Genomic DNA, 24,401 nt, shown 5'->3' with positions numbered 1-24,401 from the left:
AGCTAGGAATGAGCATCTGCCAGTCAAAATAGACATTGCTGGGCTGGATAGCTGATTATAAGGTCACAGATGCACAAGTGTTAGTTGATTGAGTTAACTTTAGGTTAGGGGTTCCCCAAAGGGGGTACTAATACCCCTAGGGGTACTTGAAGGACTACCAGGAGGTACTTGGAGCCCTCCTGCCTCCCTTCATGCAGCCGCTGTATTTGCTCTGCATTGGAGGATTGCCAGCTTGCAAATGACACATCCTCAGCAATGTGTCCATTAGGAACTCCTAACCTAAAGTTAACTCAATCAACTAACACTTGTGCATCTGTGACCTTATAATCAGCTATCCAGTCCAGCTCTGTCTATTTCGACTGACAGATGCTCATTCCTAGCTCTACTAAAGGTAAAATGTGCCGTCAAGTCAATTTTGACTCCTGGCGCCCACAGAGCCCTGTGGTTTTCTTTTGGTAGAATACAGGAGAGGTTTACCATTGCCTCCTCCAGTATGAGATGATGCCTTTCAGCATCTTTCTATATCGCTGCCAGCCGATATAGTACCAGCAGGAATTTGAACCAGAAACTTTCTCCTTGTTAGTCAAGCATTTCCCCGCTGTGCCATTAGGTGGCTTCTAGCTCTATTACTTGGTACTGTTTTTGCTAGAAATGCCAGTGATTGACCCTGGGACCTTCTGCACACAAAACATATGCTCTACCACTGAGCTATGGCACTTCTCCCAACAATTCCCCTTTACAAAGACAATGTTGCCCAATTCTTTTGAGAGCTTCTCTTCTGACATTCTGTTTACAGCAGTAGTAATTCAAGGATAAGATGGCTTTCCTTGCAGTCTGGTATCAGACATTCTTTTGCAATATTTAGTACATAAACATTATTTATGTAGAGCCATTTGCATACATGGCACTCTTTACAAGTAATGAGAAGACCATGGTATCACAATCTAAACTCGTGACTCTGCTTCATATCTAGTCAAACTATTTGTTCATTTAGTTCAGTAGCATCTACCCTGCCTGGAAGCAGCTACCAGTTTCAGACAATGATCCTTCCCAGCCCCACCTGGAAATACCAGGAATTAACCCAAGGACCTTTGCATGCAAACATGAGCTCTACCACTGAGCTACAGCCCTGTCCCCAGAGTCTAATTTTATCCACTTCCCCCTTCTTGTTTTCTTAAAAGTTCATTGAATTTTTTGTAGGGGAAGCTTTTTCTCATTGTTTGTGAAGTATCAAGGTTCGCTTCATTGTTGTAAACCGCCAAGTGACTTTGGTAGTGGGCAGTATACAAATATGTTAAATAAATAATTTAAATAAAGTGGTCCAGACCTCTACAGCAAAAGCATTGTAAATCCTGGCAAAAATAAGGTGTGCAATTCATGCTGCTGTTTGCCAATCTAGCTTCACCAACATTTCTATTTGTACAATTAAGAACTCTCTCTAAAAGATGTTATGTTTCTTAGCAACCAGCACACCACCCAATTAGTTAGTCATCAGTGATTGAATTGCGACACAGATCAGTGAACTTCCCCATTACTCAGAAGCAACACTGGAATAACCTAAGCCGCTTGTCTCCTAAACCAAGAATCACTATCACTTGCCTGATAGAAATAGACAATTGCAACTGAGTACTTTCTAGGATATCAACCTAAAATTTAGTAAGAGCCAATCCCCACATTGTCATAGAAGGTTGTATCAGATACCGTTCAACGTATCAGAAAAAGCATCTAATTTGTTCTATAGAAGGTCATTCCATAACATTCATTCCTCTCCCTGCTAACCGGGCAATGTGCACCTTTTCAAAGTAGTAAAGGTAAAGTTGTGCCGTTGAGTTGGTGTTGACTCCTGGCGACCACAGAGCCATGTGGTTTTCTTTGGTAGAATACAGGAGGGATTTACTATTGCCCATCTTCCACACAGTATGAGATGATGCCTTTCAGCACCTTCCTGTATTGCTGCTGCCCGATATAGGAGTTTCCCATATTCTGGGAAACACACCAGTGGGGATTCGAACAAAGAGCCTCCAGCTCTCTAGGCAGGTTATTTCCCCACTGTGCCATTAGGTGGCTTCAAAGTAATGGCTCTCCAGTATTAAGCAGGCAGAGAGCAACTATTCCAATTTGTCCCAGCATAGTGTAGTGGCCAATGCTGGTGCCTCCTCTGTGTGTGTGTGTGTGTGTGTGTGTGTGTGTGTGTGTGTGTGTGTGTGTTTAAGACTGCAAGATTTTGGGGGACAGGGAACCAGTTCCTCATACCTTTTGCTATGTAAATCACTTCGCGAGATCTTCTTTGGTTGAAAAATGGTACAGTATTTAAATATTTCTTTAGAATTGCTGATGATGAAGTCTCTGTGCTATCGTGCATGTAAATGTAAAACTTGATGCTAATTATTATTTATTTTATTATTTATTTATTATTAAAACTTTTATACCGCCCTTCCAAAAGGCTCAGGGCGGTTTACATTAAAACACCTTAAAATCAGTTAATAATTAAAATAAAAATTATAAAACATAACAATGATTAACAATTAAAAACATCATAAAACTACAATTAAACAATCAAACAATTTAAAAACAAATTTTTAAAAAGCTGAGAAATTATGCCCCTAATTATGCCCCTAATGCCCCTCACATAGCTGAAATCTTGCAATACTGTACAGCTTGGTGAAGACTTAATGCTTCCCAAACTCCCAACAATGGTTTAAAGACTGGGAGCTCCACAAAATGACACACTACTCTCTCCTCCTCACTTCTTCCACAGTACTTCCTCCAATTTCTGAGCCATTTACTATACTAGGTGTTACATCTGCACCAGTGGTTTCCTTAAACACATCTAGCATAAAGGAAGCCGTATGGGAGAATAAATGCATAGACTGTGTGCTAAACCTAGAGAACTGTGCTGTTTCCAGCACTCAAACACCGTATGATTTAACCATTAGAACTGTGGAGGTGGAAGAGAAATCCTGTAATGAAGTGTCTGCAAAGACTTCAGACAATTGCTGTGCCCTTTGGACTCAAGGTAGACATATAATTCAGGGAAGGGGAGGCAACTGCCAGGACACATATCCCAACAGATGGCCAAATGGGGGTTGGGGAGGCTGTGTTTGCTTACCAGCACAATGCAAAGCAGCTGAAGAGGAGGCCCAGCCTGGTTTTCCCAGGAGCACCAGCCTAGGAGTTGCAAAGCGTATTTTCAAGTAAGTTTAGCAAAGTTACTTGCCAGTGTAACTTCTCACCAGCCACCTGCCCAGAACACAGAGCCAGTCATCTGAGGTTAAACAGCAGCCTAAAAACAGATTGGAATAAGCTCCTACAGCTAACAAGTTCTGTGCTTTCCACATGGAGGCAACTCCTACTTTTCACAGCTGAGTGGGAAACTGCTCTTCTCAAGCCTGGTCCAGCTTTCCTGGCTGTGTTTATGTACAACTTATTCTAGACAGAAGATGCTGAACAACAGGGGAGTTGTTCATTTTTAATTTTGGGTGGTAGAGTAGGGTGAAACCCTCTAGTCTAGACTGTTTCTGAATCTATGTTAGAGAGCTCAGGAGGGGAGATTTCTTTATCGGCCCCAGCTACAGCAGAAGTGCACAGGTAAGGAAGCACTTTATTTAATGTTATCTGGTAATATGGAGTTCGAGTTCTAAATACAGTAGTTTATTTAGGAAATCCATCAGAGATAGATTAAAACCTATAATGCCTCATGGCTAGCTACATGAAAGAGGAGAACAGGCTTATAGTAGCAAGCATGACTTTGTCCCCTTAGCTAAGCAGGGTCCACCCTGGTTGTATTTGAATGGGAGACTACATGTGAGCACTGTAAGATATTCCCTTAGGGGATGGAGCCACTCTGGGAAGCACATCTAAGTTCCAAGTTCCCTCCCTGGCATCTCCAAGATAGGGTTGAGAGAGATTCCTGACTGCAACCTGGGAGAAGCTGCTGCCAGTCTGCGAGGACAATACTGAGCTAGATAGACTAACTGTCTGACTTGGTATATGGCAGCTTCCTATGTACATACAGGAAGAGAGGAAAGGGGAGAACAAGTCTGACTCTCAGGTGAAAGAATGAAACCTGAGACTATCAGTCTAACAAAGGGGGAGTAGAGTAGAGAAACCATGGTCAGTAGGATTGCTGATGCTAAAAGTTGATGCCATCAGGAGCTGCATCTCCAACAGTATGCCCATACTCTCTATACCCCAAATGCAGGGCCTGTTTGGATGAAGATCTATTGCAACTTGACAAATCCTAGGCACTTGGGAGCTATCTATGCCACCTAGAGTAGGATATTCAGAAGCAGAGTTATTTAATAAAATCTTTATTTATCCCAGGCTGCCCTGTTTTCTGTTGTAAGTATGTTACTTGTAAAGGGGATAAGAAGCCCATTTACCTTCCCTCTCCACAATGTGAGTCACTATCCTGGTAATTCTGTCAAATGTCCATGGTTTGGCTCCTAAATTATTGGGCTGGCTCCTAGATCCAAAGAAAGTGCTATATATTGGGTGCCAATATTCTGGCTGGTAAAGGACTCCTGACTCCCTTGCACCAAAAGAGAGGCTTACAGTTTGATTCTACAGTGTTTACAGAGAAACAAGTCTCACTGAACTCAATAGGGCTTACACACCCTCCCTTCTTGCATCTCTTAGAAAAGGAAAAGCTGCTGCTATGCTGTTACCCCATAACCTTTGCAATGAAGCCAGCTGTTTGTTCCAGTAGCTGCCATTTTGAGATCAGGTGCTTCTGGAGCAAAGCCAGAACAGCTAAGGGACTGGACAAATGGATGGAAGGGTGTGTGGAGATGCAGCAGGTTCTCCAAAGAGAACATGTATGATGAGGGAATGCACAATCCTATGCAGTATTACATGGGATCAAGGGCTTCATAAAGGGGTGGCCCATGGGGCTTGGGCCCCTAATGACTGGCTCAGTCCTGAATCTCACCAGCTACTTCCTTCCTGAATGGGGGTGGGTGGTCACTTATGCTGCTGCTCCAACAAGAATGATTGCTTCTTGTCTCTGTCTCCTCCCTAAAAGGTGCTGTCCTGGAGACAAAACAGATGCTTTAGCCCCCATTACAACACTTGTCTCTTCCAGCTTCTCTATGGGGAGGAGTCAGATGCATTTTTTCTTGGTGGGGGCAGGGTGATTAAGTTTAATTATCAAAAAGGGGGCATTGGGCCCAGATCTTTTGAGCAGCTGGCAATGCCCCTGCATGGGAGAAAGCCCTATCGATTTCAACTAAAACATGCAATAGGTTGTGTTAAAATTAAGTCCTTTTCACCGTCCCTGCCCTCTCCTCTTTCTCCCAGGGCAATGCATGTACTGCTTGCAGGAGACTTCACCACCACAAGAGCAAAACAACAAAAGAGATTAGCATTGGGGGATGGGGATACATCAGGATAGCTTAGCGAGCACGGGTACTGCAGTGCGAACAGCTCATGAATGAATATATATATATACTGCATACACACAAATGACATAAAAATCAAGCCAAGGCCCATCTAGTCCAGCATCCTGTTCTCCACAGTGGCCCATCCAATACCTCCAGGAAGCCCACAAGCAAGAAATGAAGGCAAATCTCTCTCCCACCGTTGCTCCCCTGCAACTGGTATAAGATAAACAGACTAACCACTTGCTAAAGTGGGTTGTAATTGGACTTTGAACTCCGACAGCATTAGTTTTAGCCATAAGAGCACAGTTTAATTCATTGTTATTTTATGCTACCTAACATTTTTTCATAACTCAGCCAAAAAGAGTTGGATTAAGAGTTGGCAAGGTACGTCTTTCACAATCCCACATAATACCGAGTTTACCAACTGAAAGGCACCTTTTAAACAAGAAACAAAAAAATTGCCACTTGAGTTCCATTGTTTTTATCCATATAAAATTGCCTTTATGTTTATATCACCAAGTAGCATCAATCACAATCAAGAACTCTATTATCAGATCACACTGTGGATTGCAAAATCTGTGTGCATGCATCCTTCTCATTCTTATTGTATTCACTAGCAGAGGCAAGAACCAAAATATTTCCCATTCAAGGAAAGGTTTAAAGTTCATACACACCCCTCCCTCTGCAGAATCTGTCCAAGAATCTGTCCTCTGCAGGGCGAGGCAAACCATGAACCTGTGGAAACAGCTTCTTGTGGCCATGCTTCATAATCTTGACATGTGAGGAGTTGAATTAAATTGAAGAACCAGCTTTTTAATTACAAACATAATGACCTTTTTTTCAGGGGATAGAGATGACTGAACATGAAATGATCCATTTTATCGGCCCAATCGATAAGCTTTTTCAGGGCCCTAATCTGATCAAGTTCTTTGCTTGAAATTAATTCTATAGGTAGTAGTCACCACTGTCCACACCAGCAAAAATGGAAAATACAGTAGATACTGAGAGAAGAAGTTCCTCCTCAAGAGGTCTTTGTAGTCCTGGAAGGGGATAGATGTGTCACAGAGTTTGAAGGCGATGCTCTTTCCCCTCTTGGATCAAAGTCCTGTTCAGGTGTGAATCAAAACTAGGGACGCTGTATTACCACACAGTGTCCTCAAGAGCATGCTCTGAAACCCCACCCAACTCTAATCCACTCACAAGCCCCACCCCACTAACCACAGTTATAGCTTTGTCTGCCAAGACAAACACTGTACTCTTGGGCAGAGATTCTTCCCATAATGCAGAATGCTGGGAGCCCCAGCATTCTAAGCACAGGAACAACCTATCTACTGCATGTACAGCATTTGCCTCTGCAGACAAATGCTACAACCATGGGCAGTGCGAGGAGCAGTGCTTCTGAGCATGTCAATCCAGGTGTGTATACTCTTCTCTCCAGTTTTTATAATACCTTCAACAGGACTAAAGTGTTCTGCTTGCTGGTTATGATGGTACATGAGCCAGCTGGGGTGGTCAGTACCTTCTTGGGGATGAATGCCCATTGTGATTTGTGACAAGGTCTGCACTGCTAGAGATGGAAAACAGGTGACAGCACTGCAATACTTTCAGTGTGTTCACATAGTTTCATTGTCCTGACGGACCCTTGCGTCTGCAGTGGCCAAGTGTGCAATGATATTTTAAAAGCTTATTTTAAAAAAATGTTTTTAAAATAGAAAAAAACTACTATACATTTCATCAATGTTGTCAGAGGAATCGAGATGAAAATTTGCAGGCATGTCCTCCAAAAGATTATTCCATGGAGAGAATAAAGCTTTGTTACCCTAATCCTGACCCTAACCCTTAACTCCATGCAAAAATGACTGCAATTTCACCCTAATCATTTGGGGGTAATAAATCATAAAGAAGGGGTGATAACACAGAGAAAGCTGTAAATGCAACAATGCTATCACCTATTCTGCATCTCTGAGGGGGTAGATGTTGACAAAAATTACTATAAGCATTCGTTTCCAGAGATGGTACAGAGCCAAAATTTGTGGGCCTGGCTCACAGAAGACCCAGTTGTGCCTGAACCAACAGGATGAAAGCATAGCGAACATATGTGCTCTATTGTAACAAAGTATTTTAATACAGCTAACTATGTGTCACCTTAAGTGGTACAGCGGGGAAATGCTTGACTAACAAGCAGAAGGTTGCTGGTTCGAATCTTCGGTGGTGCTATATCGGGCAGCAGCGATACAGGAAGATGCTGAAAGGCATCATCTCACACTGCGTGGGAGGAGGCAATGGTAAACCCCTCCTCTATTCTACCAAAAGAAAACCACAGGGCTCTGTGGGCGCCAGGAGTAAAAATCGACTTGATGTCACACTTTACCTTTACTTAACTATGTAGCCATATAGGACAGCAGACACCATGCAGAACAGACACCATGCAGTGATAAAAAGCTGCAACAGGACAAACACAGCTACTGATGATGTTGAGAGCAAAGATGATGATTTAGTAAGAAAAAGAGGCAACACAGCACACCAAAACCCTTCTTCCCTCCACCAGTAGGACACTGCTCTCTTGTAAATGGGATAGTGGGTGGGGTGGGGGAAGAACACACGTGGAAACAAACAACAGTTCAGTTATCTATTTGTTGTGATGCATGGTTGACATAAGAGAAGTAACTAAGAATACAGCTGTAGAGTAGGCCATATGGAGCAACATTAGGCCTCATCGGGGGGGGGACCCAAACACACTATATCCTACAATTTGAGGAATATTAGCCTTTTAAATATGAAATAGCTTAAATTTAATTTCAAAAGGGCATCTCACCAATCCAAGTTATTGTTCCTTGGGTGGTGGGGGGGCGGGGTGGAGAAGCAGCAACAGAGTTTTGTTTTTTCATCCTTGGGTCTTCTGATTTCAGGCAATAACCAAAGATCAGTCACTTATTTTCTCCTATGTTCCCTTCCAAATTTCTCCATTTCATGGTGCAGGCTTCTCTGTGTAGTAAATTATTCTCCAAACAGTTTTACTACATATGTAAGTGATCTGCATAATAAATATTTACATTTTCTGTCATGAACCACCAATTAACTTTGGATATGCCAAACTGTTTACTGAATCTTAATAAACCTGAACAGGATTATCCATCAAAACTAAATGAACCAAAGCCAAAAGTGGGGGGCAGGAGGAGAAACCCAACCCGTAATGATCCATTTCTTTCAATCCTGAACTCAAGTTTTTTTCAAAGCTTCCTTTCTAACAACAAGAATAGCTTCTTAAAAGCCTACATACACAGCAGAACTGTCTACTCATCAGTAAGGACTTGGAATACAGACACAAATATTGTACAGTGCAATCCATTAACCAAATTAACCACCAATAGCAACTAATTCCCATTTAAAACTCACAGGCATGCTACTAAATGTTTTCATTAATCATCCTCCCAGTTATTATTTGAGAGCCAGCCTCATAATTGTGACCACCTGAAAAACATGTGATGCCAACGTGCCTTACCTGGAGCGGCTTCTGCAGGATTTGCCCAAACATAGTGAAGCACATGAATTTCAATGCTCAGACAGTATGGCATGTTGAAACTGCACTTGCATGATAATGGGTTAGTGTCACCAAGACAGTGTCCCAGGTACAGGTCTATGTTTGCATAAGACAAGCAGTGTTCCTGGAAAAAGAAACTACTATAACCCTCCTTGTCCTAGGTTGCTCCCACTTCCCTGTAAAATCCACATGTGCAAAGAACACCACAGGAATTATTTGCAAAACAGTGCCCAGCCTGCAACATTTGCCAAAGTCAATCTTCTTGTGGATAGAGATTACCTGTGTGTAACCTCCGGGGTGCATTTATAGCTCAGTGGAAGAGCATCTGCTTGCATGGAGAACATCCAGGTTCAATCCCTGGTATCTCCAGGTAGGGCTGGGAAAGAGAAAGACTCCAGCCTGGAAACTTAAGAGAAGCTGCTACCAATAAGTTTAAGAGAATGTCGTCTTTGCTATGAGCCCTGCTGCTCATTGAGATTATCCAGAGAGGTCCATCTGTAGTTGCTACTAGCTTGTCTGGTGGCTACTCAGGGATGGGCCTTCTTTGTTGCCACCCTGAGGCTTTAGAAAGTACTCCCTGAGCTACCCCCTCTCTGGCAGCTTTTAAAAAGGCTCTCAAGGCACATATATTCACTCATTCTAAAAACTTGAATTGTGGTTTTAAATTGTTTTGATTTCTGTTTTAATTTGTGTTATGTTTTTGTAGATTGCCCAGAGACATGAGTTTGGAATGGTATACAGATATACTGAAATAAACCAAACAAAGATAATTACAGAGATAAAATACCGAGACAGGTGGACCAATGGTGTAAGACAGCTTCTTATGTACTATGTATGCTAATAAGCATCCTTGTCTGCTTTTTCAAGTAATTGCAATGGAAAGTTCTTCATATTGTCTAGGCAGTTCCTGGAAGCAACAGTGCACACCTCCTTAAGGGCATACAAGCTTCCTTATGCCAGGATGCATAAGCGAAGCCCTGATCAGGGACCTCATCAAAGAACATAAGAGCAACTCTGCTGGACGGGAGCAGAGGTCCATCTAGACCTGTATGCTATCTTCTGCAGTAGCCAACCAGATGCTTCCAGGAAGCTCTTGCTCCTAACGGTTGGTGTTCAGTGTCACACTGCCAATGAATTTGGGAGCGCCATACAGCCATGACAATTAATAGTCACTGGTAGTCTTATCCTCCGTGAACTTGTCCAATCTCTTTTCAAAGTTAATGGCCATCAACCCATCTTGTGGCAGCAAATTCCAAAAATTAATTATGCATTTCATGAGCTAGTATTGTGTTTTTCCTGTCCTGAATCTACTGCCAGTCAGATTCATTTGAGGACCTCAGGTTCCACCATTCTGAGAGGGGGACAACGGTCTGTCAACTTGTCTATTTTATGTCTGCTCAGTATTCCAGTCTCTAGCTGCAGTGGCTTCCAAAGACAAAGCAAAGGTTGTAGCTATGGTTTGTCAGTTCAGACCATCATTAACCTTATGTAACTGTGCTTTGGTGTCATGTACAAATTGAGCCACTTAAGTACCAATTTATTGCTGATTTATAGTAGTTTAAATATAAGTGAAACCAAATGCTGTTGAATTAATACCACATACCACCTTAAGTGGCCCAGTGGGGAAATGTTTGACAAACAAGCAGAAGGTTGCCGGTTCAAATGCCCGCTGGTCTGTTTCCCAGACTATGGGAAACACCTATATCGGCGGCAGCGATATAGGAAGATGCTGAAAGGCATCATCTCATACTGCACAGGAAGCGGCAATGGTAAACCCCTCCTGTATTCTACCAAAGAAAACCACAGGGCTCTGTGGGCATCAGGAGTCGAAATCTACTTGACGGCACACTTCACCTTTACTCTCTCCAGATTGAAGTTCTCAGTTGCCCAATGCTAGTATCCATTTGATAACTCTTGCCTCTCCTCACTCTTCTAGCAGGATTCTACCTACATGGGTATCACATATTTCCTGTATACAATTTTACTCTGAATTCAGTGATCCAGAAAAGTCACATTGCATGGAATCCACACTTTGCCCCAAAAGCAGATCAAGAGTGAAAATACAAAGAAACTTAATGCCATTTAACCACCTGCCAAATTTTTTTTAAAAAAGGTAATGAAGCATGTTAATGGGTAACTTATTCACAGTAAAACATCTTGAGTATGCACCCTTAGACTGTAAACCCTCAAGGCCAGTACCATCTCACTTTTATGTTTTTGTCTGGTACCTGTAAACATTACACATTAAGAAGCTATAGTAATATGCATTTCAAAAGAAGTTATTCCAAATTGGAATGAGGGAAAGAAGAAGAAAAAAAACCTAACTAACTAACAAGTGTGCCATGATAGTTCTCTAAAACATCATAATACCTAATACAGTATGAACATTTGGCTTACATTACGTTTGCCAGTAAGCAGTCACAGGACACAGAAAGCAGCTGATCTTGAAAACAAAAAACCCTTAGGAATAATTGCTACCACAGACTGCTCACCAGTCCAGCATTTTGGTTTATTGATTCTTGCACAATAGTTTGACACTAAATAATCCACACATTCAGCCATCACTGTCGTTGATCACCGTTTTATATCCTGCTTTCCCACCATTTAGGACTTCAAGGCAGTTTATAAACCTGCTTGAATAAGGTTGTTTATAGTCTCAGCAAGAGCAGGCTTCCACATACAGACTTCCATCCTAAAAACCAAGCCTAAGACTCCCTCACCCTTTGCTGGATGTCTACTAAAAGGATGGCCACATCCAGTACCAATACTGTACTTTCTGGCAACCTACAACAATGGCGGCAAAGTAAAAAGCAAGGCCTCCACAAACTACCCACTCCCCTTCCAACCAAACCAAGATGAGAGCAGATGAAGTCCAGGTCAAGAAGTCAAAGATGCGCCAGCCACACATTTCTTTCCTTAGGGACTTGGCTTGATGGAACTGATGCAAGAAGTGATTCTTTTCAGCCTAGGTTGCGTCCGCAAGTTCACATCCAGCTGCATTGTTCAGGGTTGTGAAAGGGTTAGTGAGTGCACCTCCGCCCTCAAAACAGAATTTGGAACCATCTATTACACGCTGTGAAGTGTTTCATGAATTTTTTGTGGATAAAATCTCTCGTATTTGAGCCAACTTGGATTTAGACCCCACAATTACTGCTGTGTCTGAATCAAAGGTGTCCAGCAACCCCTCTTATGTGGTTAGGCTTGGAGCGGTGAGGCCTACCACTTGTTCGCTTGACCCTTGTCCAACATGGCTTGTTCAATCTAGCAGGGAGGCTGTTGTAGACAGCCTGGTGGAAATCATAAATGCTTCTCTGAGGGAGGGCAGGATGCCTCCTTGTCTTAAGGAGGCAATCATTAGGCCTCTTCTAAAGAAGCCTGCTTTGGATTACTCAGAGTTGAGCAACTGTAGGCCTGTCTCCAACCTTCCATGGCTGGGCAAGGTAATTGAGAGGGTGGTGGCCTCCTAACTCCAGGCAGTCTTGGAGGAAACTGATTATCTAGACCCGTTTCAGGCTGGCTTTCTGGTGAGCCATGTGGTGGAGACTGCCTTGGTCAGCCTGATGGGTGATCTCTCCAATTGGGAATTGACAGAGGAAGTGTGACTCTGTTGGTCCTTTTGGACTCTTGGTGGCTTTCGATACCATCGACCATAGTATCTTTCTGGAGCATCTGAGGGGGTTTGAGGTGGGAGACACTGCTTTGTAGTGGTTCCACTCTTACCTCTCTGGCAGATTCCAGATGGGGACTACTGTTCTTCAAAAACTGAACTTCGGCATGGTATCCCTCAGGGCTCCGTATTGTCTCCCTTGTTGCTTAACATCTACATGAAACCGAGATCATCAGGAGATTTGGTGCAGGGTGTTATCAGTATGCTGATGACATCCAAATCGATTTCCCCATGTCAACGTCATCAAGAGAAGGCATAACCTCCTTAAATGACTGCCTGGAGGAAGTGACGGACTGGATGAGAGGTAACAGGCTGGTCTCTGGGTCATCTCGGAGAGACCATATCACTCCTATCTTAAAACATCTACACTGGCTGCCGGTAAGTTTCTGTGCAGAGTACAAGGTTTGGGTTATAACTTATAAAGCCCTAAACAACTTGGGCCCTGGTTATTTAAGATAATGTCTTCTTTGCTATTCACCACACCGCCCACTGAGATCATCTGGAGAAGTTCGTCTGCAGTTGCCGCTGGCTCATCTGGTGGCTAATCAGGGATGGTCCTTCTCCATTGCTGCCCTGAGGCTTTAGAACACACACACTTCCTGCTGAAATAAGAGCCTCCCCATCTCTTACAGCTTTGAAAAAGGCAGTCAAGACACATTTGTTCTCCCAGGTTTTTAATTAGATATTGTTTTAATTGTGTTTTAATAGATTAAACATTTTAAATTTTCATTGTTCAAATGTGTTAATCTTTTCATTGGGTTTTTTTATTGTCTTGTAAACTGCCCAGAGAACTTGTGTTTTGGACAGTATAAAAATGTGTTAAATAAATAAATAAATAAGTTGATTTTGGCTCCTGGCGCTCACAGAGCCCTGTGGTTTTCTTTCGTAGAATACAGGAGGGGTTTACCATTGCCATCTCCCGTGCAGTATGAGATGATGCCTTTCAGCATTTTCCTATATCACCGCTGCCCGATATAGTACCCATGGGGATTTGAACCATCAACCTTCTGCTTGTTAGTTAAGTATTTCCCTGCTGCACCACTTAAGGTGAGTGGTTAGAGTACTGGACTAGAACTGAGGAGGCCCAAGTTCAAATCCCTGTGTGTCTATGAAACTCAGTGGGTGATTCTGGGCCTATCACCTATCTCTCAGCCTAACCTACATTAAAGTTTGTTGTTGAAAACAAACATTGACTATGTACACTGCTCTGGGCTCTTTGGAGGAACAGTGGGATGTAAGTAATAAATGACGACAGTGGTTGTTCTGTTTCGGCCTCTGTCATGAATCAAAGAAGAAGCCCTCCCTGGAAATACCTGCCCTTCAGATAATCTGGAAATGGAGTACTACTTAACAACCAGGTCAGGAGGACAGGGCTGCTCTTGCTACATTATCTATACATGCAAAATTAGAAATGTACAGTTTACTATATTGCAAGTTAATTTTTAGTTTCTCTCGACATTAGACAGGGATAATTAGGAAAAGTACAAAACAGTTAAGACAATATAGTTTATATTTTAAAAGAGCCCAATCCTAGTGATATTTACTCAAAAGTAAATCCAAAAACCAGTCAATGGTATTTGCTTTCAAGTAAATTTCCTTTGCATTGCAGCAATGCAGCCCGATCCTTTCAAGTTTGCTCTGAAATAAGTTCCACTGAGCTCAATGGGTTTACTCCCACTGGCAAGTGTATAGGATTGTAGCCTAAGATTTTGTCTGCTAGATGAGCAGCGGTATAGTTAAGCAGTTATCTGAGCAGATGCAGACCTGAGGAAACAGTAGCTCATCTGTCTTCAAGAAATTTCCCCATCAATGCCTATTTTAGTTTCTAGATAAATCTCACAGCATCTGCTGGGACAGTACTGTCTGTGATTCTTAATGCCCTTTGGAATAATCTGGGACAGTAGTGTCCATGGTACAATGATCCCACTAACAGGCAGAGATCTGAAAAGACAACAACGCCTCTGTTAAGAGTCATCCTCCCAGCATCTGCTTGGCGTATAGCAGTACTGTATACATATTAAAATGAAGTGTCATGGCACCCTTGTTTATATAGTGTTCACAAATATTATGCAAGGCTACCTATACCCAAATTAAATAATCTAGTCATACCCACAAATACAGCCTGCAAATAAAAATGATTGAGTGAAGAGTAGCCTTTAGAAAGCTAGTCCGGGCATTATATAGTTCATTTAGAAAAAAGAAAAGGAACATTCAATCCATACAAGCCAAAGTAACTTGACTTAAACCAAATAAAGCATGACTTCAAGACCATATATTAAAGGTGCTAGTATCCCCACCCTGGGCAAGCCACACCCAAATCAGTTTAACCAAACATGCCCATAAAGCCAATATACTCAAACATATTGAGTTTTAGAAGTTTATCGAAGAACAAATACTTATTCTGCAAGTTTCAGAATCAGTTACAGAACTTATTCTGTAATAAATTTATATTACAGATATAAATCAAATTGTAATATTTATGTCCTCCTTTTTGATCAAATAATCCCCAAGACAGATCACAACAGATTATAACACAATGCAAAACAATCAATTTATCTCTTTCTGGTCAGAGTCCAAAAGGGATGCTGGGGGGTAGGAAAGCCTCTCGCCAGCTCTCTGCTGTTCCCATCAATGCTACCCTTATGAGGCCTGCAGCAAACCCATGAGAAATAGCTCCAGATCAGATCTGTACTTCCAGGCATTCCTGGATGTTAACTGCAGTTGAGGGCTGGCAGCAGGGGGGTGGGTGGGTTAGGTCTCACACAGGCCAGATAGAATATGGCTTCTAGCTCATCTCTTCGTGGTGAGGGATGTGCAGGAGAAACATTATGTTCCAGCTTCTTCACAACTATCTGGTGTTCCTGCTGCTGCTGCCGCCGCTCTCACAGGCTCTACAGTGAGCCCAGAAGAAATATGCAGGCACAGTTGCTTACAATCAGGTGCTGCTCCAGGAAGTCCATGAAATATATCTAGTCTCAACCCAATAGATCTAGAATGACTTAAAGCCAGAGTTCGCTAAATCATCATCATCATCAACAACAACTTTGCTAGCCTCTCCATAACAAATTGTTCTCTGTGTGGATCAAATAAAAACACATAACACATTAAATCACAACAGACCAATAAGGGGGCGGGGACACAAAGCAGATTTCAAGAGTGGTATTTCTCCAAACCACCTGGAAAAGCCCCACTGGACAACATTTAGAGGATGCAATTGTGGACAAAAAACAATGGTTTCTTCTGTTCCACCACTGCCACAGAATAGACTTGATAATGAGCTCTAATCAGTGTTCGCTCAGACTCACCCCAAGTTTTCCTCCACTTGTTCCAGCTGTTTCCCAGCTCTCTAACTTAGAAGTAATGCTGCCCACCAGTTTAATATATAAGACTCCTGAAATTAAGAAGTTTTTGAGGTGTCCATAGAACAAAGAGCAGTGTTAAAATAAGGTAAAGGTAAAGTGTGCAGTTGAATCAGTGTTGACTCCTGGCGATCACAGAGTCCTGTAGTTGTCTTTGGTAGAATACAGGAGGGATTTACCATTGTCATCTCCCGCGCAGTATGAGGTGATGCCTTTCAGCATCTCCCTATATCACTGCTGCCCGATATAGGTGTTCCCCATAGTTTGGGAAACATACCAGCAGGGATTCAAACCGACAACCTCTGGCTTGCTAATCAAGTCATTTCCCCACTGCACCATTAGGAGACTTGTTAAAATAAGACTGTTACCCAAATCCAAACAATCTTCACCCTGAAATAAATGGCATGAGGAGTGGCAGCACTAAGAGCTTGTGTGGCATAGGCGTTAGAGTGTTGGACGAGGACCACCCAGGGTCAAATCCATGCTCCACCATGTAGTTCACTGGGTGACTGTGGGCCAGTCACCTTACACTAACCACCTCACAATATTGTTCAGAGGCTAAAGTCGATGGAGAGACCATGTACCCATCATCTGCTATATAGGGATAATCCTTATCTTACAGCAGTGGTTCCAAACCAGGGTACCTCCAGATAAACTGCAGCTGGGAATGATGGGAGTTGTAATTCAGCAACATCTGGAGTAACCCTGGTTGGGAACCAATGCCTTACCAGGTTGTTGTAAGAACAATCACCTTGGATTTCTTGGATAAATGTGCAGTCGTAGTACGAATAATTTTATATATATCCCAGCTTAATGGACCAAGAGTCACCTTAAGTGGTGGCTGTCCTATACAGTATTAGTCGAGAAGAGAGTAACTGTGCCTAGTCAACCCAGCACAGTATCCCTCCAGTAGCGGCTGCTGGTATCTCCTTGCTGCTTCTTTTTAAACAGTGAGTCCATTTGAGATTTGGAACTATTTTCTCATTCATTTTGCTATGTAACACACTTTGAGAGCTTTTTCCTGTTGAAAATCAATATATAATTCTTCGCCCCCCAAATAAAATAACTTCCAGCACTATTCAGATAACATTGGAAAAGAAGTCACCACAGGGCCAAGCAATTTGGTTTCTTCCTACATCAGCACTTTCCCTGTTACCAACACTGTATCCATTAGCCCAGGGGTTCCCAACCAGTGGTACTCCAGATGTAGCTGAACTAAAACGCCCATAGTCCCCAGCCACAATAAATTGTAGCTAGGGATGATGGGAGTTGTAGTTCTGCAACATCTGGAGTACCACAGGTTGGGAACCCCTGAGTTAGCCCTTCAGCAATATATGTCTCCTGCCCTCAAAACTAGATGTGTATTTCTAAAATACAAAATAGGAATGTACAGAAATGCAGTATGGGTAACAGAGCTTCAATTCTTACTGAGCAGCTGATGCTGGCAGCTTTCAAGCATCAGAGTGTCTACTTGGCTTGCGTCTTCAAACCACTTACTCCAGAGCACTCCCCTTTCCGTAGCTACAATTGTTCTCAGTGACTGCAACCATTAAGGATTTCTTTTTATGTTACAATTTTATATACACAAACTCATACTTATTTACCAAGAGGTGTGCCTTTTGCAATGTAGAAATGGTTTCAGATGGGTCCTTGTTGGGCCTAAGTGTTAGAAAGAAGGGCAGCATACTATCCAGTCAAGGAGAAGACAGAAAGACATCTGCATGGCAATTCTTACATCACAGAGTGCATGCTGCTATATGAAACAAACTCAAGAATTCACTTGGGACTGGAAGCCTTAGAATGACTACATGCAGAGTCAGCAGCCATTATACCAGGACTGCAAATGGACCACATTCACCCATATGAACCTTCCAGCTCAGCATCTCAGGCTCTGCTCATGGCCCTGCCACTAAAAGAGATCTGGGGCAGGGGGGAGTAGAGACAGAGCCTTTTCAGTTGTGGCCCCTTGGCTGGAACACCCTCCCCAAAGAACTTTGCCATCCTCCCTCCCTCTTTGTTTTTAAACCTCGTCCTCCCACCGCCCACACACAAACTTTTTTTTTTTTAAGGGCATTTTAATGTTTTATCTGCTGCTTATATCTGCTAGATTTTTTAGTTCTCAGTTTTTTGAAACTGTTTAGAGTGTGTAATTTTAAATGTGGTTTTAGTCTGGTTCTTTCAACTTGTTTAACTTTATTAATGTTTTGTTTCACATTGCATGTGTTTTGTTGATGTTGTGAGCAGCCTTGAGCAGTAGTGTACTTGAGGGGTGGTATAAATACGTTTAACCACAACCAACAATGATATACCAAGAGCAGTCCAAAATGTTTGGTGGCCAAGGCAAAGGACCACAGGATACCCCCTCCCCTAATTTGTAGGTGGGTTCTCAGCATTCTCAGGTCATGCTGCCAAAGCAGCAGCAGTGACAAAGGTGCTCCTGACTTAACATGGGAAGTGAGAAGAGGACAACAAACAGCAGGATAAGGGGACAACAAATAGTGTGTCCCAGCAGGACAAGCTAATATTGCAGCAGAGGACAGTGGAGTGGCACTTGTGTTAGTGGCAGCCTGGCACCTGCCACCCCCACACCTGAGCCCACCACCTCAAGCTGCCTCATGGAAGGGTTGTCCTGCAATACCTTTACTCTTTATTTCTTACAGAACTTTACTTGCTATGGCTTAACTGTTATGGAAATGTAAATAAAAATTCAAGTGTTTTAAGCATGCAGGAACCAGCCACAGGAGACAAAAGAAGAAAAGAAGATGCTAACTGTACCTCATAAACATGAACTACCAAAGCTACCATACTTTCTTCATTTCAAGGCATACCCACGTATTTGATTGGGTTATCAATATGCTGATGACACACAAATCTGTTTCTTCATGTCAACATCATCGGGAGAAGGCATAACCTTCCTAAATGCCTGCCTGGCGGAGGTAATGGTCTGGATGAGGGATAACAAACTGAGGCTGAATCCAGATAAGATGGAGGTACTTATTGTGTGGGGTCGGAACTAGGGAGAGAAATTTGATCTGCGGGTTCTGGTTGGGGTCACGCTCCCCTGGAAGGAACAGGTACGCAGTCTGGGGGTGCTTCTGGATCTGAACCTCTCCTTGGTGTCCAAGGTTGAGGTGGTGGCCAGAGGTGCCTTCTATCAGCTTCGGCTGATATGCCAGCTGCGTCTGTTTATTGAGATGAATGACCTCAGAACAGTGGTACATATGCTGGTAACCTCCAGGCTGGATTACTGCAATGTGCTCTACGTAGGGTTGCCTTTGTACGTAGTCAGGAAACTGCAGTTGGTCCAGAATGCGGCTGCCAGGTTGGTCTCTGGGTCATCTCAGAGAGACCATATTACTCCTGTGTTGAAAAAACTACACTGGCTGCTGATATGTTTCCGGGCAAAATACAAGGTGTTGGTTATTACCTACAAAGCTATAAAAAGCTTAGGCCCTGGGTATTTAAGAGAATGTCTTCGTCACCATGAGCCCCATCGCCTGTTAAGATAATCTGGTGGAGAGGTTCGTTTGCGGTTGCCACCAGCTCAGGACTGGGCCTTCTCCGGTGCGGCCCCTGGTTTTTTGGAATGCGCTCCCTGTTGAAATAAACACTTCCCCTTCACTGGCAACTTTTAAAAAGGCACTGAAGACAGATTTATTCACCCAGACTTTGAATTAGATTTATAGTTTTAATATTTTTAATGTTTTGTTTTAAATGATTTTAATGTTAATGGTTTTAATAGACAACATTTATTAAAAAGATAATTTAGAAAAGGAAAGCTTACTCCAAGGGTAGACAACCTTAGCTCTCCAGCTGCTGCTGAACTACAGTGCCCATCATCCACAGCCACAATAAATTGCAGCTGGAGATGATGGGAGTTATAGTTCAGCAACAGATGGACAGCCGAGATTACCTATCCCTGGTTCACACCCTCAGCTTCTGAAGAAACCACAGTCAACCCAAGAGAACTGTTGAGGCAGTACTTCCCTGCTGCACACCCTCAGGAATTACTTAAGAACTAACAAGTGGCCCTGTGCTTGTTAGCATAAAGACGGAAACATTAGATTTTATGCTGTCTAAAAATAGAACAGCTGTTATTCTTTCTTTGTCCCAGAAGTCTAGGGTGCATCTTGAAATTATGTTCCAACATTTTGTGAGGCTAATGTAATTTAAGTATGTATATCTCCTCCTGCACTCCATCTTAAAACTGTTATAGTGCAGATGTCTGGGCTCCACCACATGCCTGTTTCCCCCCTCCCTGTTGTGCAGTGCTTAGTATCTAGTCTGATGAAGAGTTCTGGAGAACTTGAAAATTCACTGCTGTTCAGGACTGTGTACCTTTTTGGCATCCCTATTAAAGATATCAGGAAACTCTGGCTTTGGGGGGGGGTTTGCTAATTGACTAGCACGGCCACCTACAATTTATGTACTGAAGATCTGTGTGTCCCAAGTGAAAGGTTGAAGAGAAGCCACCCAGACCATGGAGCTCATGCCATCAGCTCCTGAAGAGCCCACCACTTGCCGCAAATAAGTTTTGTTACATTGTCTTTATACAGTATAACTTGTTCATTTTAATATTAAACCGTAAACCTCCCTGAAGGCCTGGGCAAAAAGGCATACAAATGTAGTAAGTAAATAGATATATACTTGTGAAAAGATTACTGCATTCTGATTTGGCTCAGAGAAATAATATCTTTGTATTTTGCAGCTGGTACATGAACTTCAGTTTTCTACTGTAGACTTTTAAGTCAAACTAAAGTTTAAAGTAGCCTCAGCAAACACCAAGTTGGATGCAAAAGCCCCCTTCTGCATGTGGATGGTATCTTGCACACAGGGCTGTCCTTAGAGAGCTCTGGCAGGGTGCCAGACCTGAGGCAAATCACCCAGTGTGAGGGGCCCTTCCAGTTAATTTTAATGGGAGTTTAAGGAGCAGGGCTCGTGGCAATCGCCCTGCTTGCCTTGCCCTAAGGACTGCCCTGAGAAAAGTGCTACTGTACCCAAATAGTCTTCCACTGGCACAATCAGGAGAATGAGTATTGAACCCACCTATTGTATAGTAGGCAGAGGTTAGGATCCAGAAGAAGAACCGCCAGACTGTGTACCTGTTCCTTCTGGGGAAGTGTGACCCCATCCAGAACTGGCAGATTGAACCTGTCTCCCAAGTCCCTGCACAATAGATACCTCTGTCTTATTGGATTCAGCCTCAGTTTGTTTGTTATCTCTCATCCAGCCCATCTCCACCTCCAGGCAGGCATTTAGGGAGGTTATGCTTTCTCCCAATGATGCTGACATGGAAAAATAGATTTGCATACTGACAGCACCCTGCACCAGATCTCCAATTATCTCTCCCAGCAGTTTCATGTAGATCTTAAACAATATTGGAGACAATATGGAGCCCTGAGGTACACCATACAAAAGTTCAGATTTTGAGGAGCAACAGTCTCCATGGGACACCAACTGGAGTGTGTCCGAGAGGTAGGAGCAGTGCCTCCCACCACACCCCATCAGATGTTCCAGAAGGATATCACGGTCAATAGTATCAAAAGCCACCGAGAGATCCAAAAGGACCAACAGGGTCACACTCCTTCAGGCAACTCCCAATCGGAGATCATCCATCAGGCCGACCAAGGCAGTCTCTACCCCTTAGCCCGCCCAAAAGCCAAAATGAGTCTAGACGATCAGTTTCCTCCAAGACTGCCTGGAGCAGGGAGGCCACCACCCTCTCAATTACCCTACCAAGCCATGGAAGATTGGAGACAGGCCTGTAGTTGCTTAACTCTGAGGAATCCAATGCAGGCTTCTTCAGAAGTGTTCTGATGAATGCCTCCTTGAAACAAGGAGGCATCCTGCCCTCCCTCAGAGAAGGTTCTTTTTGCTCATGGTTTTCTCATTTGAACCATTTTGCTCATGGTTCTTTGCATGTGCAGGATTGCAGCTGAAGTCCCCAAAGACCCACAATGACAAGAAGTGTTGGTTAAGAACATATTCAACTGTTACAAAAATCCATCAGCATAAACTCCCCAAGGCATTATAGGATGGAAGGTCTGTTCTCCACAGCACAAGTACAAAGCAAACAACAATCAAAATATAATTGGGATTCCGATCAGAAATTCTAATTTACTTAAATGAAGTTAGTGAGCTAAGCACAAGTACTTTTACAGTCTGGAAAAGGGACAGAGAAAAGAATGTGTTAGCCAAGGTTAAGAGTCAGCTGTGTACTCTCAGTGCTTGAAAGAAAGATCTTCTGGACACAGACTGGTAACACTTCAAGGTAAAAATATCTAAGTAGTATGACACCGGTAGTCATACATTTTCGCACAGCCTGCCTTGTGTCTGATCTTCTTCATCCTACAGCTGTGTTTCAAAGTTTCTCATATCTGTCTACAAGTCTTCAACCACTCTCCCAGAGTTTTGTCTTTAGAATTACTCAGCATTAAGTGGCTTCAAGTTGCAGTCACAGATGGCAACTACTTAGAAGAGTAATAAACTAAACATATCTACTTGGAAGAAAGACCACCAATTCCAATATTCAGAGTCATTAGGACAAGGCAAGTAGGGTGGCTGTCCCGGGGCCCATTAAACTCCATTAAACCCCATTACAATTAACTGGAAGGCAGCCTTGCACTGGTTGATTTGCCCCAGCACTCCATCAGGGTTCTAAGGGACAGTACTGCTAATACTCCCAACTTCAGAGCAACTAGGCTTAGAATGTCTAAAAAAGCTGCCACCATCTCTACATGTTCATCAACTGAAACACTCAAGAATACCATTAATATTTCATTATGATGTCCAAACATTATTGTTGACTGTACCCACTCCACAGCTGACAGTCAGGAAGACTACAAAATCTCTACTCTGTATTTTAAAGATGGTTTTTAAAAGGCCTTTTCCATTAGCATTCGACACCTAAACACACATTCACTAAGATCTAATGAATCCCATGGAGTCAGTTTTCGATATGGAATTTTACCAACAAAAGATGATCTGAAGAACTAAATGCTTCTGTTTTAAAATAGAGAGCCAGCGTGGTGTAGTGGTTAGAGTGCTAGACTAGGACTGGGGAGACCCAAGTTCAAATCCCCATTCAGCCATGATACTTGCTGGGTGACTCTGGGCCAGTCACTTCTCTCTCAGCCTCACCTACTTCACAGGGTTGTTGTGAAAGAGAAACTCAAGTATGTAGTACACCGCTCTGGGCTCCTTGGAGGAAGAGCGGGAAATAAATGTTAAAATAATAATAATAATAATAATAATAACAACAACAACAAACAACTCACTCACTCATGCTGTAATCACCAACACAGATTTTTATATAGAAAACTACCCAGTATAAAAAAGCTGGGTGTCAAACCAACTTCCTTTCCCCATTTTTAAAAACAGATTATTCTGCATCCTCTAAAAAGATCTGAAAAATGAACTGGATTATAAAATGATAGGTGCCCCAACAATTCTAACGAAAACACATGTCAAAACCAGTAGGGGCTTCTCTGAAGTCAGGAGATTCTACTGAGATGCAACCTTCTAAAGTTTAGTAGTACTCATTGTTGCAAGTGAAGGACAGCGCATAGTCCTTCTCCCAACACTCATAATATAGTACAAGTAGTATATTGAACCAGGAAAGCGTTGCTGTTTCTGGGAAATGACTGAAGCTTCTTTAACGTTATAGAAGTTACAAAAAATACCCGACAATACCAACTTTTCTGCAAGTCACCTGAAACGTTCTTCCATCCTAACTTAACTGCAGTTTTTAAGACAGCTTCAGTACCAAAAATCAGGTAGATGGGTTTTTTGAGGGGTGGGGAGGAACCTTCCAATTTTTGCAACAGCCATCACTATAAAACTAGCTAGGGATTATTAGTTCAACTCCAGTCACATACTTAGCAGCACAAAAACCCACCCCACCCCAAAAATCTCTAGTCCATGCACATCCGATTTTGTTCACAGAAACAGGTTAAAAGCAAGACGCTTTGAGAGTCTGGGAGAGGATCTTCCGATGCGGAATGAAACCCTGGGCTGACAGATCAGGGCTTGAACTTACCCACTGGGCTGGAGAGGAAGAATCGCCTCCAAGCCGGTTCTGCCTTCCCGCAGTCAGCGGGGAAGCCTCCCTTAAAGCCTTTCCAAGCTCTTGGGCATCTGCAGCTCCTTCTGGCCAGGGAGAGGCTCCCACCCCTCGGCGAACTGCCGCGAGGAGGAGAAGCCGCGAGAAGAAAGTTTCCCCCCGCAGGCAGCTCCCTCCGCTTGCCAGCCTCAGCCTCGTTAAGCGGATTGCAGAGGCGCCGTTACCTCGGCAGTGCAACAGCTGAGAGGCTTCCTCGGCGCGAGGGCGGCTCCTGGGAGGCTGAGACAGCCGGGCTGCCCGCCTGCCTCTGCTGAGCTGCCGTGGCCGCTTCTGGAGCAGCCGCTGTGTTTACAGCCCGTTTCATGCTCCTGTGCTTCTCCCCTCCCTCCCT

General features: G+C 43.1%; 1 protein-coding gene across 3 annotated transcripts in view; it reads right to left on the bottom strand.

Annotated features, from left to right (window-relative positions):
- Positions 1-24,401, bottom strand: part of SGMS2 (sphingomyelin synthase 2) — a 63,143-nt gene that overhangs the window by 38,457 nt on the left and 285 nt on the right. Inside the window, exon 1 of one of the 3 annotated variants that reach the window (XM_053258162.1) lies at positions 24,235-24,399. The exons of 1 other annotated variant lie outside the window; for it this stretch is intronic. The gene's annotated coding sequence lies outside the window, so the exon portion shown is untranslated. One more of the 3 variants, XM_053258157.1, reaches the window with a different exon arrangement.

The sequence above is a fragment of the Hemicordylus capensis genome, chromosome 5 (assembly GCF_027244095.1).
Source record: "Hemicordylus capensis ecotype Gifberg chromosome 5, rHemCap1.1.pri, whole genome shotgun sequence".
NCBI lineage: Eukaryota > Metazoa > Chordata > Lepidosauria > Squamata > Cordylidae > Hemicordylus > Hemicordylus capensis.
The sequence above is the reverse complement of the archived record's forward strand: the minus strand, read 5'-3'. Positions and strand labels throughout refer to the sequence as shown.